This window comes from Hyla sarda, unplaced genomic scaffold, assembly GCF_029499605.1.
Source record: "Hyla sarda isolate aHylSar1 unplaced genomic scaffold, aHylSar1.hap1 scaffold_3375, whole genome shotgun sequence".
In the NCBI taxonomy this organism is placed as follows: Eukaryota; Metazoa; Chordata; class Amphibia; order Anura; family Hylidae; genus Hyla; species Hyla sarda.
In genome coordinates, this window is record NW_026610126.1 from 1 (window position 1) to 18175 (window position 18175).

The 18175-nt window shown below is 45.3% G+C and overlaps 6 non-coding genes and 2 pseudogenes across 6 annotated transcripts; all 8 read left to right on the forward strand.

The window, feature by feature from the left end:
- Positions 1 to 517: 517 nt before the first annotated feature.
- Positions 518 to 703, forward strand: LOC130330669 (U2 spliceosomal RNA). Its single transcript, XR_008873783.1, has one exon. It is a non-coding gene; the product is annotated as a U2 spliceosomal RNA (small nuclear RNA).
- A 2087-nt stretch (positions 704 to 2790) lies between these two features.
- Positions 2791 to 2981, forward strand: LOC130330674 (U2 spliceosomal RNA). The gene has a single exon (XR_008873786.1). It is a non-coding gene; the product is annotated as a U2 spliceosomal RNA (small nuclear RNA).
- A 3641-nt stretch (positions 2982 to 6622) lies between these two features.
- Positions 6623 to 6810, forward strand: LOC130330675 (U2 spliceosomal RNA). The gene has a single exon (XR_008873787.1). It is a non-coding gene; the product is annotated as a U2 spliceosomal RNA (small nuclear RNA).
- Positions 6811 to 8898: 2088 nt separating this feature from the next.
- On the forward strand, positions 8899 to 9089 carry LOC130330672 (U2 spliceosomal RNA). Its single transcript, XR_008873784.1, has one exon. It is a non-coding gene; the product is annotated as a U2 spliceosomal RNA (small nuclear RNA).
- Positions 9090 to 11178: 2089 nt separating this feature from the next.
- LOC130330668 (U2 spliceosomal RNA) lies at positions 11179 to 11369 on the forward strand. The gene has a single exon (XR_008873782.1). It is a non-coding gene; the product is annotated as a U2 spliceosomal RNA (small nuclear RNA).
- A 2083-nt stretch (positions 11370 to 13452) lies between these two features.
- LOC130330673 (U2 spliceosomal RNA) lies at positions 13453 to 13643 on the forward strand. The gene has a single exon (XR_008873785.1). It is a non-coding gene; the product is annotated as a U2 spliceosomal RNA (small nuclear RNA).
- Positions 13644 to 15718: 2075 nt separating this feature from the next.
- LOC130330671 (U2 spliceosomal RNA) lies at positions 15719 to 15878 on the forward strand (annotated as a pseudogene).
- Positions 15879 to 16571: 693 nt separating this feature from the next.
- On the forward strand, positions 16572 to 16751 carry LOC130330670 (U2 spliceosomal RNA; annotated as a pseudogene).
- Positions 16752 to 18175: the final 1424 nt, after the last annotated feature.

Consider the following 18175-nt stretch of genomic DNA (forward strand, 5'->3'; position numbering starts at 1 on the left):
GAAAATGAAGAAGAATATGTACCGGTAGAGTATGGAGGCTCTCTTGATGTTGTCTTCAAGAGTGTGTCAAAAAAAGAGAAAAAAGCCTTTGACGAGGATTTGGGAAATCTGAAAGAAAGATTGGGAATCAAAGTCAATGAAGCAAGGGATAAAGTCTATTGTTCCTTTCACGCAGATATAGATAGATTTGTGGAAACATACAAGGTTCCAGCGTGGCTGGCGATTCCAGCCAAAAGTGAGATGCTGAGTGGATCTATAACTTGTGGTTTCTTAGACTTCTTGATGGTCTTTGCATGGAGAAGAGGAATGACATTTGGGTAATTTTTCTTTAAGAAATTATAGAATTATAGTATGGTTAGTTTTGGTTTGATAATTTTTTTATGTTTTTTTTATGTTTTAAATATGGTTTCTTTTATTGTTTAAAAAAAAAAAAAAAAAGAGATAAAGAAATAAAGAAAAACGGGTTTTCCTGATGATGAACAAAAAAATCAAGCTCAAATAAGATCTTAGAGCTCTGATGGAGTTCTGAGGGTTAACTAAAAAAAAAAAATCTGTTCTTATCAGTTTAATATCTGATACGTCCCCTATCTGGGGACCATATATTAAATGGATTTTTGAGAACGGGGGCCGATTTCGAAGCTTGCTTCCGTCGCCCTATGCATTGACCCGATATGGCAGTATCTTCGGGTACAGTGCACCACCCCCTTACAGGGTTAAAAAGAAAGATTCCTACTTTCATTGCTACCTGCTTGCTGGCTAGCCAGCTAGCCAGCCCTGTGGGCCTTGCTGCTGCTGCAGCCAAAAAACAAAAGGTGGTGCTGCTGCTGCTTCTGCTGCTTCTGCTTCTGCTTGTGTCTGGCCGCTGTTGGAGCGTCCAGGCACAGGACTTCTGCTGCTGCTGACTAAATGGCCTCCTTAATTGGATCATTTGAGTAGCCAGCACACCTGTGCAGGTAGGGCATGACATGATAGGCAGCTGCCTTGATAGCGGGTGGGTGCTGAATGTTCCTAATTGACAAAATAAGATTAATGCTTATGAAGAAATATAAAATCTCATCCCTTCCCCAATATCGCGCCACACCCCTACCCCTTAATTCCCTGGTTGAACTTGATGGACATATGTCTTTTTTCGACCGTACTAACTATGTAACTATGTAACATAACATGGGGGGGGGGGGGGGGTCTCCTGGCTGTTCACACAGGTGTGTCATTGCTGTACATTGACCATGCATTGCTTCTGTGGTATTGCAAAGGCAAAGACAAATGCTTCCAGCCATCCATTGCACTAATGGATTGGTCATCAGCTGGCTGTCTATGTCCCGCATCAATATAGACCAAAGTACAGAGGGTTAGGCTATGCTATTGTGCACCTACCTGATGCATCAGAAGGTGCGAGGCCCTTGCTAAATTCTGTGCACAGACTTTGAGATCTATACTTTAGACTGTATCTAAACCTGCTCCAACATGGACTGACATTCTGGCCTACTTTCAGCCGATGCGACTTGTCTGTCGCTGAACAGTCGCTTTTTATGTATTCAGCACCTATGTATAATGTTGTAAAAATGCTCTAGAAGCTAAAGTCGCAGAAATGTCACACATATTTGGCCTGCAACTTTCTGTGCGACAAATTCAGACAGGAAAAATCAGTATAAATCCTTAGAAAATTATCCCCCAGTGTCTCCATCTGCTGGCGGTATTGAATAAGCATTGCTGCACTGATGGGGTATGCATTAGACGAAAAAAAAGAAGAAAAAGAAGAATAATACGCCCAGAAAAGAGGCGAAAAGGAGAAAAACGTAAAAAAACATGAAAAAAAAGTAAGAGGAAGAGAAGGGAAAAAAAGGTGGAAATGGGTTTAAAAGTGATTTCGGCGGAGAAATATATATATATATATATATATATATATATATATATATACGCGCACACACACACATATATATAAACGTATTCTCCGTTGAGATATTGCAGCCGCTGCTGTGTCCAGGCCCAGGAGCCTTAGCACTGTGCTGTGATGTCACTCAATACCACTGACATCACTAGGTGTAAACAACATCTCTCCTTTGCTGTGTATGTGACTATGGAGCTGTTTGGTGATGTCGTCTATTATGGCCTTCATAGAAGCAACAGGAGATTGTTGCATCCATCTAGAACCCTCAGAACTACAGTGCTATGATGTCACTCACTTCCACAGGCCTTGCAGAGTGTAAACAACAACAACCCAGCTTTGTTGTGTATGTAACCATAGGGATTTGTGATGTCACCTAGAACCTTCACAGCAGCGACAGCTTTATGAGGAGCATCAGCACTGCTCTGCCTGAGCAGAACCATCACCGCCATAGGTTGTCAAATAACCCGGGTTTAACCCACACAGGTAAGTCCAATGGGGTGCAGGCATGTCCTCTATGCTTACAGCTTCCCGTGGGTGTTGGTTTGATACCGTTTGGGGACAGCCAAGGAGGCATCTGCAGGCAACAAAGGTAGGTGTGTGCTTGTGTGTGTGTTTCCTATGCAGATCCTAAGCCCAGTGTCACATGCAAGTAGGAGGAGTAAGAAGGGTTCCTGGCAAATCCGGGTTATGGATTGCATTTAAAAAGGCCCCGTGGGAGTGCAATGGGCCCCTGTCTTGCTGCTTAGCAATAATGGTATGGGTTTAGGTTCTGCTGTGTGTACTGGTGGTTGACTGCCCCCCAGCCCAGAGTGTGCATGGAAAATTGTCTGGCAGCCTCCCTGACAGCAAGCAGTGATAGTGCCCATGAAGGGCACCTTGTTGGGCCCGCCCCTTTCACGGTTATCGCTTCTCGGCCTTTTGGCTAAGATCAAGTGTAGTATCTGTTCTTATCAGTTTAATATCTGATACGTCCCCTATCTGGGGACCATATATTAAATGGATTTTTGAGAACGGGGGCCGATTTCGAAGCTTGCTTCCGTCGCCCTATGCATTGACCCGATATGGCAGTATATTCGGGTACAGTGCACCACCCCCTTACAGGGTTAAAAAGAAAGATTCCTACTTTCATTGCTACCTGCTTGCTGGCTAGCCAGCTAGCCAGCCCTGTGGGCCTTGCTGCTGCTGCAGCCAAAAAACAAAAGGTGGTGCTGCTGCTGCTTCTGCTGCTTCTGCTTCTGCTTGTGTCTGGCCGCTGTTGGAGCGTCCAGGCACAGGACTTCTGCTGCTGCTGACTAAATGGCCTCCTTAATTGGATCATTTGAGTAGCCAGCACACCTGTGCAGGTAGGGCATGACATGATAGGCAGCTGCCTTGATAGCGGGTGGGTGCTGAATGTTCCTAATTGACAAAATAAGATTAATGCTTATGAAGAAATATAAAATCTCATCCCTTCCCCAATGTCGCGCCACACCCCTACCACTTAATTCCCTGGTTGAACTTGATGGACATATGTCTTTTTTCGACCGTACTAACTATGTAACTATGTAACATAACATGGGGGGGGGGGTCTCCTGGCTGTTCACACAGGTGTGTCATTGCTGTACATTGACCATGCATTGCTTCTGTGGTATTGCAAAGGCAAAGACAAATGCTTCCAGCCATCCATTGCACTAATGGATTGGTCATCAGCTGGCTGTCTATGTCCCGCATCAATATAGACCAAAGTACAGAGGGTTAGGCTATGCTATTGTGCACCTACCTGATGCATCAGAAGGTGCGAGGCCCTTGCTAAATTCTGTGCACAGACTTTGAGATCTATACTTTAGACTGTATCTAAACCTGCTCCAACATGGACTGACATTCTGGCCTACTTTCAGCCGATGCGACTTGTCTGTCGCTGAACAGTCGCTTTTTATGTATTCAGCACCTATGTATAATGTTGTAAAAATGCTCTAGAAGCTAAAGTCGCAGAAATGTCACACATATTTGGCCTGCAACTTTCTGTGCGACAAATTCAGACAGGAAAAATCAGTATAAATCCTTAGAAAATTATCCCCCAGTGTCTCCATCTGCTGGCGGTATTGAATAAGCATTGCTGCACTGATGGGGTATGCATTAGACGAAAAAAAAGAAGAAAAAGAAGAATAATACGCCCAGAAAAGAGGCGAAAAGGAGAAAAACGTAAAAAAACGTGAAAAAAAAGTAAGAGGAAGAGAAGGGAAAAAAAGGTGGAAATGGGTTTAAAAGTGATTTCGGCGGATAAATATATATATATATATATATATATATATATATATATATATACGCGCACACACACACATATATATAAACGTATTCTCCGTTGAGATATTGCAGCCGCTGCTGTGTCCAGGCCCAGGAGCCTTAGCACTGTGCTGTGATGTCACTCAATACCACTGACATCACTAGGTGTAAACAACATCTCTCCTTTGCTGTGTATGTGACTATGGAGCTGTTTGGTGATGTCGTCTATTATGGCCTTCATAGAAGCAACAGGAGATTGTTGCATCCATCTAGAACCCTCAGAACTACAGTGCTATGATGTCACTCACTTCCACAGGCCTTGCAGAGTGTAAACAACAACAACCCAGCTTTGTTGTGTATGTAACCATAGGGATTTGTGATGTCACCTAGAACCTTCACAGCAGCGACAGCTTTATGAGGAGCATCAGCACTGCTCTGCCTGAGCAGAACCATCACCGCCATAGGTTGTCAAATAACCCGGGTTTAACCCACACAGGTAAGTCCAATGGGGTGCAGGCATGTCCTCTATGCTTACAGCTTCCCGTGGGTGTTGGTTTGATACCGTTTGGGGACAGCCAAGGAGGCATCTGCAGGCAACAAAGGTAGGTGTGTGCTTGTGTGTGTGTTTCCTATGCAGATCCTAAGCCCAGTGTCACATGCAAGTAGGAGGAGTAAGAAGGGTTCCTGGCAAATCCGGGTTATGGATTGCATTTAAAAAGGCCCCGTGGGAGTGCAATGGGCCCCTGTCTTGCTGCTTAGCAATAATGGTATGGGTTTAGGTTCTGCTGTGTGTACTGGTGGTTGACTGCCCCCCAGCCCAGAGTGTGCATGGAAAATTGTCTGGCAGCCTCCCTGACAGCAAGCAGTGATAGTGCCCATGAAGGGCACCTTGTTGGGCCCGCCCCTTTCACGGTTATCGCTTCTCGGCCTTTTGGCTAAGATCAAGTGTAGTTCTGCTCACTTGGTCTGGCCAGAGGGTGTCTGGGGTACCTGGCTCCTTTGCCTGGGGGGATCGTCCTTCTTAACGGAGGGACTTCACCCCCCTGCTGCTATTAGGGAGCCGGCTTAGTCCCCAGACAACGGGGAGCGATCACCACCACCTACCTGCTTACAGTGGGGGAGGTGTTTATCCTGATGGACATGGCTGGATCAAGTGGAGCATCATCAGAAGGCATCCCTGAGTATGCTAAGCTCAGAAATGGAGTTCGGATTTCCTTATTGGATACCTGCAAGAGAGGAAAAGGATTATGTTTCGTGGTCGAGGAGATCTTATTCAAGTTGCTGGAAATTAAGAAGGAACAAATCCTGTCTATGCTTGAATTCCCAAGAAATGGACACTACGATGTTATATTGGCTTCTGAAGAGGACTTTAATTTTTTTTGCAGCAAGTACCAGCAAAAGAAGGCCAATCCAGTTTTGGAGGGTGTGGAGGTGACCCCGCATTTTCCGAACCAGGAGAAAATATTGACGGTACGGATGTATAGTTCATATATACTGGAAAAAGACATTGAGACTTTTCTTTCTAGATTCTGTGACAATATTCTGTCAAAGGGAAAAGTCCTGAACCAATATGGCCTATGGACTACAAAATGGAAATTTAAAGTTAAATTTAAAAAGGAACCTAACGGTAAATTGATTTATCCACCTGGGCGATTCAAAATTGGATCGGTCAATGGTGACTTGTTCTATTCAGGGATGGAGGAATTTTGCCGTAAATGTAAACAATACGGGCACGGGAAAGACCTATGTACTCACTCATGGTGCTATAAGTGCCAGGAGGGAGGTCATGAAGCAGACACCTGCAACAACAACAAAAAAAAGAAGTGTCATCTGTGCGGTGAGGAAGATCACCTGGTAAATGTATGTCCCAAGAAACAAACAACGAAAAAGGAAACAGCTAAAAGGAGTAGGGAAGAAGAAGAAATTGGAGAACCTGAGTTGGAGGAAGTTCCAGCCAGAAAAGTGGCTGAAGAAAAGAAAAAGAAAGAAGAGGTTTATGTACCAATGGAATTTGGAGGTGTTTTGGATGGCATGTTGGAAAATATGCCAAAAAAGGAAAGAAGACCATTTGATATGGATTTAATGGAATTAAGGTCGAAATATGAAAATCGGTACGAGGAAGCTAGAGACAAAGTGTATTTTTCATTTCAAGCTGATATGGACAGATTTTTGGACACTTATAAAGTTCCATCTTGGTTGGGACTTCCGGTAAAAAGACAGATGATAAGAGGAATGATAAACCGTGGAATGATAGATTTCCTAATGGTATATGCCTGGAGAAATGGAATGTCTCTCTGATTAATTACTGGTGAAAGCAATGTTTGTTTGTTATTGTAAATGTGTATGTTTTTTTTTTCTGGTTAAATCTTTTTTATTGATTTTATTTTGTGGTCATTAGTGTTAAGAAGAAATAAAAAATGGGTTACCTGATGATGAGCAACAATCGAGTTCAAATAAGATCTTGGAACTCTGATTGAGTTTCTGAGGGCTAACTTAAAAAAAAAAAATCTGTTCTTATCAGTTTAATATCTGATACGTCCCCTATCTGGGGACCATATATTAAATGGATTTTTGAGAACGGGGGCCGATTTCGAAGCTTGCTTCCGTCGCCCTATGCATTGACCCGATATGGCAGTATCTTCGGGTACAGTGCACCACCCCCTTACAGGGTTAAAAAGAAAGATTCCTACTTTCATTGCTACCTGCTTGCTGGCTAGCCAGCTAGCCAGCCCTGTGGGCCTTGCTGCTGCTGCAGCCAAAAAACAAAAGGTGGTGCTGCTGCTGCTTCTGCTGCTTCTGCTTCTGCTTGTGTCTGGCCGCTGTTGGAGCGTCCAGGCACAGGACTTCTGCTGCTGCTGACTAAATGGCCTCCTTAATTGGATCATTTGAGTAGCCAGCACACCTGTGCAGGTAGGGCATGACATGATAGGCAGCTGCCTTGATAGCGGGTGGGTGCTGAATGTTCCTAATTGACAAAATAAGATTAATGCTTATGAAGAAATATAAAATCTCATCCCTTCCCCAATATCGCGCCACACCCCTACCCCTTAATTCCCTGGTTGAACTTGATGGACATATGTCTTTTTTCGACCGTACTAACTATGTAACTATGTAACATAACATGGGGGGGGGGGGGGGTCTCCTGGCTGTTCACACAGGTGTGTCATTGCTGTACATTGACCATGCATTGCTTCTGTGGTATTGCAAAGGCAAAGACAAATGCTTCCAGCCATCCATTGCACTAATGGATTGGTCATCAGCTGGCTGTCTATGTCCCGCATCAATATAGACCAAAGTACAGAGGGTTAGGCTATGCTATTGTGCACCTACCTGATGCATCAGAAGGTGCGAGGCCCTTGCTAAATTCTGTGCACAGACTTTGAGATCTATACTTTAGACTGTATCTAAACCTGCTCCAACATGGACTGACATTCTGGCCTACTTTCAGCCGATGCGACTTGTCTGTCGCTGAACAGTCGCTTTTTATGTATTCAGCACCTATGTATAATGTTGTAAAAATGCTCTAGAAGCTAAAGTCGCAGAAATGTCACACATATTTGGCCTGCAACTTTCTGTGCGACAAATTCAGACAGGAAAAATCAGTATAAATCCTTAGAAAATTATCCCCCAGTGTCTCCATCTGCTGGCGGTATTGAATAAGCATTGCTGCACTGATGGGGTATGCATTAGACGAAAAAAAAGAAGAAAAAGAAGAATAATATGCCCAGAGAAGAGGCGAAAAGGAGAAAAACGTAAAAAAACGTGAAAAAAAAGTAAGAGGAAGAGAAGGGAAAAAAAGGTGGAAATGGGTTTAAAAGTGATTTCGGCGGAGAAATATATATATATATATATATATATATATATATATATATATACGCGCACACACACACATATATATAAACGTATTCTCCGTTGAGATATTGCAGCCGCTGCTGTGTCCAGGCCCAGGAGCCTTAGCACTGTGCTGTGATGTCACTCAATACCACTGACATCACTAGGTGTAAACAACATCTCTCCTTTGCTGTGTATGTGACTATGGAGCTGTTTGGTGATGTCGTCTATTATGGCCTTCATAGAAGCAACAGGAGATTGTTGCATCCATCTAGAACCCTCAGAACTACAGTGCTATGATGTCACTCACTTCCACAGGCCTTGCAGAGTGTAAACAACAACAACCCAGCTTTGTTGTGTATGTAACCATAGGGATTTGTGATGTCACCTAGAACCTTCACAGCAGCGACAGCTTTATGAGGAGCATCAGCACTGCTCTGCCTGAGCAGAACCATCACCGCCATAGGTTGTCAAATAACCCGGGTTTAACCCACACAGGTAAGTCCAATGGGGTGCAGGCATGTCCTCTATGCTTACAGCTTCCCGTGGGTGTTGGTTTGATACCGTTTGGGGACAGCCAAGGAGGCATCTGCAGGCAACAAAGGTAGGTGTGTGCTTGTGTGTGTGTTTCCTATGCAGATCCTAAGCCCAGTGTCACATGCAAGTAGGAGGAGTAAGAAGGGTTCCTGGCAAATCCGGGTTATGGATTGCATTTAAAAAGGCCCCGTGGGAGTGCAATGGGCCCCTGTCTTGCTGCTTAGCAATAATGGTATGGGTTTAGGTTCTGCTGTGTGTACTGGTGGTTGACTGCCCCCCAGCCCAGAGTGTGCATGGAAAATTGTCTGGCAGCCTCCCTGACAGCAAGCAGTGATAGTGCCCATGAAGGGCACCTTGTTGGGCCCGCCCCTTTCACGGTTATCGCTTCTCGGCCTTTTGGCTAAGATCAAGTGTAGTATCTGTTCTTATCAGTTTAATATCTGATACGTCCCCTATCTGGGGACCATATATTAAATGGATTTTTGAGAACGGGGGCCGATTTCGAAGCTTGCTTCCGTCGCCCTATGCATTGACCCGATATGGCAGTATCTTCGGGTACAGTGCACCACCCCCTTACAGGGTTAAAAAGAAAGATTCCTACTTTCATTGCTACCTGCTTGCTGGCTAGCCAGCTAGCCAGCCCTGTGGGCCTTGCTGCTGCTGCAGCCAAAAAACAAAAGGTGGTGCTGCTGCTGCTTCTGCTGCTTCTGCTTCTGCTTGTGTCTGGCCGCTGTTGGAGCGTCCAGGCACAGGACTTCTGCTGCTGCTGACTAAATGGCCTCCTTAATTGGATCATTTGAGTAGCCAGCACACCTGTGCAGGTAGGGCATGACATGATAGGCAGCTGCCTTGATAGCGGGTGGGTGCTGAATGTTCCTAATTGACAAAATAAGATTAATGCTTATGAAGAAATATAAAATCTCATCCCTTCCCCAATATCGCGCCACACCCCTACCCCTTAATTCCCTGGTTGAACTTGATGGACATATGTCTTTTTTCGACCGTACTAACTATGTAACTATGTAACATAACATGGGGGGGGGGGGGGGGTCTCCTGGCTGTTAACACAGGTGTGTCATTGCTGTACATTGACCATGCATTGCTTCTGTGGTATTGCAAAGGCAAAGACAAATGCTTCCAGCCATCCATTGCACTAATGGATTGGTCATCAGCTGGCTGTCTATGTCCCGCATCAATATAGACCAAAGTACAGAGGGTTAGGCTATGCTATTGTGCACCTACCTGATGCATCAGAAGGTGCGAGGCCCTTGCTAAATTCTGTGCACAGACTTTGAGATCTATACTTTAGACTGTATCTAAACCTGCTCCAACATGGACTGACATTCTGGCCTACTTTCAGCCGATGCGACTTGTCTGTCGCTGAACAGTCGCTTTTTATGTATTCAGCACCTATGTATAATGTTGTAAAAATGCTCTAGAAGCTAAAGTCGCAGAAATGTCACACATATTTGGCCTGCAACTTTCTGTGCGACAAATTCAGACAGGAAAAATCAGTATAAATCCTTAGAAAATTATCCCCCAGTGTCTCCATCTGCTGGCGGTATTGAATAAGCATTGCTGCACTGATGGGGTATGCATTAGACGAAAAAAAAGAAGAAAAAGAAGAATAATACGCCCAGAAAAGAGGCGAAAAGGAGAAAAACGTAAAAAAACGTGAAAAAAAAGTAAGAGGAAGAGAAGGGAAAAAAAGGTGGAAATGGGTTTAAAAGTGATTTCGGCGGAGAAATATATATATATATATATATATATATATATATATATATATACGCGCACACACACACATATATATAAACGTATTCTCCGTTGAGATATTGCAGCCGCTGCTGTGTCCAGGCCCAGGAGCCTTAGCACTGTGCTGTGATGTCACTCAATACCACTGACATCACTAGGTGTAAACAACATCTCTCCTTTGCTGTGTATGTGACTATGGAGCTGTTTGGTGATGTCGTCTATTATGGCCTTCATAGAAGCAACAGGAGATTGTTGCATCCATCTAGAACCCTCAGAACTACAGTGCTATGATGTCACTCACTTCCACAGGCCTTGCAGAGTGTAAACAACAACAACCCAGCTTTGTTGTGTATGTAACCATAGGGATTTGTGATGTCACCTAGAACCTTCACAGCAGCGACAGCTTTATGAGGAGCATCAGCACTGCTCTGCCTGAGCAGAACCATCACCGCCATAGGTTGTCAAATAACCCGGGTTTAACCCACACAGGTAAGTCCAATGGGGTGCAGGCATGTCCTCTATGCTTACAGCTTCCCGTGGGTGTTGGTTTGATACCGTTTGGGGACAGCCAAGGAGGCATCTGCAGGCAACAAAGGTAGGTGTGTGCTTGTGTGTGTGTTTCCTATGCAGATCCTAAGCCCAGTGTCACATGCAAGTAGGAGGAGTAAGAAGGGTTCCTGGCAAATCCGGGTTATGGATTGCATTTAAAAAGGCCCCGTGGGAGTGCAATGGGCCCCTGTCTTGCTGCTTAGCAATAATGGTATGGGTTTAGGTTCTGCTGTGTGTACTGGTGGTTGACTGCCCCCCAGCCCAGAGTGTGCATGGAAAATTGTCTGGCAGCCTCCCTGACAGCAAGCAGTGATAGTGCCCATGAAGGGCACCTTGTTGGGCCCGCCCCTTTCACGGTTATCGCTTCTCGGCCTTTTGGCTAAGATCAAGTGTAGTATCTGTTCTTATCAGTTTAATATCTGATACGTCCCCTATCTGGGGACCATATATTAAATGGATTTTTGAGAACGGGGGCCGATTTTGAAGCTTGCTTCCGTCGCCCTATGCATTGACCCGATATGGCAGTATCTTCGGGTACAGTGCACCACCCCCTTACAGGGTTAAAAAGAAAGATTCCTACTTTCATTGCTACCTGCTTGCTGGCTAGCCAGCTAGCCAGCCCTGTGGGCCTTGCTGCTGCTGCAGCCAAAAAACAAAAGGTGGTGCTGCTGCTGCTTCTGCTGCTTCTGCTTCTGCTTGTGTCTGGCCGCTGTTGGAGCGTCCAGGCACAGGACTTCTGCTGCTGCTGACTAAATGGCCTCCTTAATTGGATCATTTGAGTAGCCAGCACACCTGTGCAGGTAGGGCATGACATGATAGGCAGCTGCCTTGATAGCGGGTGGGTGCTGAATGTTCCTAATTGACAAAATAAGATTAATGCTTATGAAGAAATATAAAATCTCATCCCTTCCCCAATATCGCGCCACACCCCTACCCCTTAATTCCCTGGTTGAACTTGATGGACATATGTCTTTTTTCGACCGTACTAACTATGTAACTATGTAACATAACATGGGGGGGGGGGGTCTCCTGGCTGTTCACACAGGTGTGTCATTGCTGTACATTGACCATGCATTGCTTCTGTGGTATTGCAAAGGCAAAGACAAATGCTTCCAGCCATCCATTGCACTAATAGATTGGTCATCAGCTGGCTGTCTATGTCCCGCATCAATATAGACCAAAGTACAGAGGGTTAGGCTATGCTATTGTGCACCTACCTGATGCATCAGAAGGTGCGAGGCCCTTGCTAAATTCTGTGCACAGACTTTGAGATCTATACTTTAGACTGTATCTAAACCTGCTCCAACATGGACTGACATTCTGGCCTACTTTCAGCCGATGCGACTTGTCTGTCGCTGAACAGTCGCTTTTTATGTATTCAGCACCTATGTATAATGTTGTAAAAATGCTCTAGAAGCTAAAGTCGCAGAAATGTCACACATATTTGGCCTGCAACTTTCTGTGCGACAAATTCAGACAGGAAAAATCAGTATAAATCCTTAGAAAATTATCCCCCAGTGTCTCCATCTGCTGGCGGTATTGAATAAGCATTGCTGCACTGATGGGGTATGCATTAGACGAAAAAAAAGAAGAAAAAGAAGAATAATACGCCCAGAAAAGAGGCGAAAAGGAGAAAAACGTAAAAAAACGTGAAAAAAAAGTAAGAGGAAGAGAAGGGAAAAAAAGGTGGAAATGGGTTTAAAAGTGATTTCGGCGGAGAAATATATATATATATATATATATATATATATATATATATACGCGCACACACACACATATATATAAACGTATTCTCCGTTGAGATATTGCAGCCGCTGCTGTGTCCAGGCCCAGGAGCCTTAGCACTGTGCTGTGATGTCACTCAATACCACTGACATCACTAGGTGTAAACAACATCTCTCCTTTGCTGTGTATGTGACTATGGAGCTGTTTGGTGATGTCGTCTATTATGGCCTTCATAGAAGCAACAGGAGATTGTTGCATCCATCTAGAACCCTCAGAACTACAGTGCTATGATGTCACTCACTTCCACAGGCCTTGCAGAGTGTAAACAACAACAACCCAGCTTTGTTGTGTATGTAACCATAGGGATTTGTGATGTCACCTAGAACCTTCACAGCAGCGACAGCTTTATGAGGAGCATCAGCACTGCTCTGCCTGAGCAGAACCATCACCGCCATAGGTTGTCAAATAACCCGGGTTTAACCCACACAGGTAAGTCCAATGGGGTGCAGGCATGTCCTCTATGCTTACAGCTTCCCGTGGGTGTTGGTTTGATACCGTTTGGGGACAGCCAAGGAGGCATCTGCAGGCAACAAAGGTAGGTGTGTGCTTGTGTGTGTGTTTCCTATGCAGATCCTAAGCCCAGTGTCACATGCAAGTAGGAGGAGTAAGAAGGGTTCCTGGCAAATCCGGGTTATGGATTGCATTTAAAAAGGCCCCGTGGGAGTGCAATGGGCCCCTGTCTTGCTACTTAGCAATAATGGTATGGGTTTAGGTTCTGCTGTGTGTACTGGTGGTTGACTGCCCCCCAGCCCAGAGTGTGCATGGAAAATTGTCTGGCAGCCTCCCTGACAGCAAGCAGTGATAGTGCCCATGAAGGGCACCTTGTTGGGCCCGCCCCTTTCACGGTTATCGCTTCTCGGCCTTTTGGCTAAGATCAAGTGTAGTATCTGTTCTTATCAGTTTAATATCTGATACGTCCCCTATCTGGGGACCATATATTAAATGGATTTTTGAGAACGGGGGCCGATTTCGAAGCTTGCTTCCGTCGCCCTATGCATTGACCCGATATGGCAGTATCTTCGGGTACAGTGCACCACCCCCTTACAGGGTTAAAAAGAAAGATTCCTACTTTCATTGCTACCTGCTTGCTGGCTAGCCAGCTAGCCAGCCCTGTGGGCCTTGCTGCTGCTGCAGCCAAAAAACAAAAGGTGGTGCTGCTGCTGCTTCTGCAGCTTCTGCTTGTGTCTGGCCGCTGTTGGAGCGTCCAGGCACAGGACTTCTGCTGCTGCTGACTAAATGGCCTCCTTAATTGGATCATTTGAGTAGCCAGCACACCTGTGCAGGTAGGGCATGACATGATAGGCAGCTGCCTTGATAGCGGGTGGGTGCTGAATGTTCCTAATTGACAAAATAAGATTAATGCTTATGAAGAAATATAAAATCTCATCCCTTCCCCAATATCGCGCCACACCCCTACCCCTTAATTCCCTGGTTGAACTTGATGGACATATGTCTTTTTTCGACCGTACTAACTATGTAACTATGTAACATAACATGGGGGGGGGGGGGTCTCCTGGCTGTTCACACAGGTGTGTCATTGCTGTACATTGACCATGCATTGCTTCTGTGGTATTGCAAAGGCAAAGACAAATGCTTCCAGCCATCCATTGCACTAATGGATTGGTCATCAGCTGGCTGTCTATGTCCCGCATCAATATAGACCAAAGTACAGAGGGTTAGGCTATGCTATTGTGCACCTACCTGATGCATCAGAAGGTGCGAGGCCCTTGCTAAATTCTGTGCACAGACTTTGAGATCTATACTTTAGACTGTATCTAAACCTGCTCCAACATGGACTGACATTCTGGCCTACTTTCAGCCGATGCGACTTGTCTGTCGCTGAACAGTCGCTTTTTATGTATTCAGCACCTATGTATAATGTTGTAAAAATGCTCTAGAAGCTAAAGTCGCAGAAATGTCACACATATTTGGCCTGCAACTTTCTGTGCGACAAATTCAGACAGGAAAAATCAGTATAAATCCTTAGAAAATTATCCCCCAGTGTCTCCATCTGCTGGTGGTATTGAATAAGCATTGCTGCACTGATGGGGTATGCATTAGACGAAAAAAAAGAAGAAAAAGAAGAATAATACGCCCAGAAAAGAGGCGAAAAGGAGAAAAACGTAAAAAAACGTGAAAAAAAAGTAAGAGGAAGAGAAGGGAAAAAAAGGTGGAAATGGGTTTAAAAGTGATTTCGGCGGAGAAATATATATATATATATATATATATATATATATATATACACGCGCACACACACATATATATAAACGTATTCTCCGTTGAGATATTGCAGCCGCTGCTGTGTCCAGGCCCAGGAGCCTTAGCACTGTGCTGTGATGTCACTCAATACCACTGACATCACTAGGTGTAAACAACATCTCTCCTTTGCTGTGTATGTGACTATGGAGCTGTTTGGTGATGTCGTCTATTATGGCCTTCATAGAAGCAACAGGAGATTGTTGCATCCATCTAGAACCCTCAGAACTACAGTGCTATGATGTCACTCACTTCCACAGGCCTTGCAGAGTGTAAACAACAACAACCCAGCTTTGTTGTGTATGTAACCATAGGGATTTGTGATGTCACCTAGAACCTTCACAGCAGCGACAGCTTTATGAGGAGCATCAGCACTGCTCTGCCTGAGCAGAACCATCACCGCCATAGGTTGTCAAATAACCCGGGTTTAACCCACACAGGTAAGTCCAATGGGGTGCAGGCATGTCCTCTATGCTTACAGCTTCCCGTGGGTGTTGGTTTGATACCGTTTGGGGACAGCCAAGGAGGCATCTGCAGGCAACAAAGGTAGGTGTGTGCTTGTGTGTGTGTTTCCTATGCAGATCCTAAGCCCAGTGTCACATGCAAGTAGGAGGAGTAAGAAGGGTTCCTGGCAAATCCGGGTTATGGATTGCATTTAAAAAGGCCCCGTGGGAGTGCAATGGGCCCCTGTCTTGCTGCTTAGCAATAATGGTATGGGTTTAGGTTCTGCTGTGTGTACTGGTGGTTGACTGCCCCCAGCCCAGAGTGTGCATGGAAAATTGTCTGGCAGCCTCCCTGACAGCAAGCAGTGATAGTGCCCATGAAGGGCACCTTGTTGGGCCCGCCCCTTTCACGGTTATCGCTTCTCGGCCTTTTGGCTAAGATCAAGTGTAGTATCTGTTCTTATCAGTTTTCATGCTGGTGGGGATGGGTGCTGCATGGAGGATGCAGGTGTACCAGGGCTTTCCGGGGCTGGTTCTGAGGAATCAGCTCGACGGCTGCCCCGATGTGACCTGTTCCCTCCGGGTCTCGCCATGAGGCTGAGAGGGTCTAGAGCCGAGGTACTTTTGTGCCTCGGGGAGTGGTGACCCCGAGGTGCCGAAACTCACTGGGAGAATAGACTCACTGAGTTGAAGCACGGGCACCATAATCTCTTCACCTTGTGGCACTCACCTCTTGATTCCCGGCCTTCTGGCTAGGATCAGAGAAATTTTTATAGATCCGGCCGGATGTCCGGGCAGTATATCTGCACACATTCACTTATTTATTTATTTTTTGTCTCACTGTGTCACTTTTTGCGTGTTGTGTGTTCACAGGATTGGTCAGGATGCGGTAGCCCTTCTGGGTGTCCCTCCTGGCGGTCTAGGGGAGGTGTGTGTGGCCATTAGGTTCCGCACCTCCCTGCAAACACCCCGGGTACTCCTGCTTTGGCAGGGTACCTACCGTAATCGGCTCTGCGGGCAGATACCTTGGCTAACGCCAAGGGGGATGCCGGGAGCATTTGTGGTCCCCTAGTAGCTTCGGCGAAAAGGGACATCAAACCTGGAACCTCGCAGGTACCTTTTGGTCCGGAGGCGAAGGGTAAGGTTTGTTGGGGGGCCTCTCTCCTATCGGAGAAGGGCTTGCGATAGACCGCATCCTTTGTGCACGTTTTTTTAGTGTAACACGTTTGCACTTTTTCTTGCACTTTGGGTGAATCGAAAGCACGTTCCTCGGCTTTAGATAAAAAAAAAAAAAATCTGTTCTTATCAGTTTAATATCTGATACGTCCCCTATCTGGGGACCATATATTAAATGGATTTTTGAGAACGGGGGCCGATTTCGAAGCTTGCTTCCGTCGCCCTATGCATTGACCCAATATGGCAGTATCTTCGGGTACAGTGCACCACCCCCTTACAGGGTTAAAAAGAAAGATTCCTACTTTCATTGCTACCTGCTTGCTGGCTAGCCAGCTAGCCAGCCCTGTGGGCCTTGCTGCTGCTGCAGCCAAAAAACAAAAGGTGGTGCTGCTGCTGCTTCTGCTTCTGCTTGTGTCTGGCCGCTGTTGGAGCGTCCAGGCACAGGACTTCTGCTGCTGCTGACTAAATGGCCTCCTTAATTGGATCATTTGAGTAGCCAGCACACCTGTGCAGGTAGGGCATGACATGATAGGCAGCTGCCTTGATAGCGGGTGGGTGCTGAATGTTCCTAATTGACAAAATAAGATTAATGCTTATGAAGAAATATAAAATCTCATCCCTTCCCCAATATCGCGCCACACCCCTACCCCTTAATTCCCTGGTTGAACTTGATGGACATATGTCTTTTTTCGACCGTACTAACTATGTAACTATGTAACATAACATGGGGGGGGGGGGGGGGTCTCCTGGCTGTTCACACAGGTGTGTCATTGCTGTACATTGACCATGCATTGCTTCTGTGGTATTGCAAAGGCAAAGACAAATGCTTCCAGCCATCCATTGCACTAATGGATTGGTCATCAGCTGGCTGTCTATGTCCCGCATCAATATAGACCAAAGTACAGAGGGTTAGGCTATGCTATTGTGCACCTACCTGATGCATCAGAAGGTGCGAGGCCCTTGCTAAATTCTGTGCACAGACTTTGAGATCTATACTTTAGACTGTATCTAAACCTGCTCCAACATGGACTGACATTCTGGCCTACTTTCAGCCGATGCGACTTGTCTGTCGCTGAACAGTCGCTTTTTATGTATTCAGCACCTATGTATAATGTTGTAAAAATGCTCTAGAAGCTAAAGTCGCAGAAATGTCACACATATTTGGCCTGCAACTTTCTGTGCGACAAATTCAGACAGGAAAAATCAGTATAAATCCTTAGAAAATTATCCCCCAGTGTCTCCATCTGCTGGCGGTATTGAATAAGCATTGCTGCACTGATGGGGTATGCATTAGACGAAAAAAAAGAAGAAAAAGAAGAATAATACGCCCAGAAAAGAGGCGAAAAGGAGAAAAACGTAAAAAAACGTGAAAAAAAAGTAAGAGGAAGAGAAGGGAAAAAAAGGTGGAAATGGGTTTAAAAGTGATTTCGGCGGAGAAATATATATATATATATATATATATATATATATATATATATATATATACGCGCACACACACACATATATATATAAACGTATTCTCCGTTGAGATATTGCAGCCGCTGCTGTGTCCAGGCCCAGGAGCCTTAGCACTGTGCTGTGATGTCACTCAATACCACTGACATCACTAGGTGTAAACAACATCTCTCCTTTGCTGTGTATGTGACTATGGAGCTGTTTGGGTGATGTCGTCTATTATGGCCTTCATAGAAGCAAC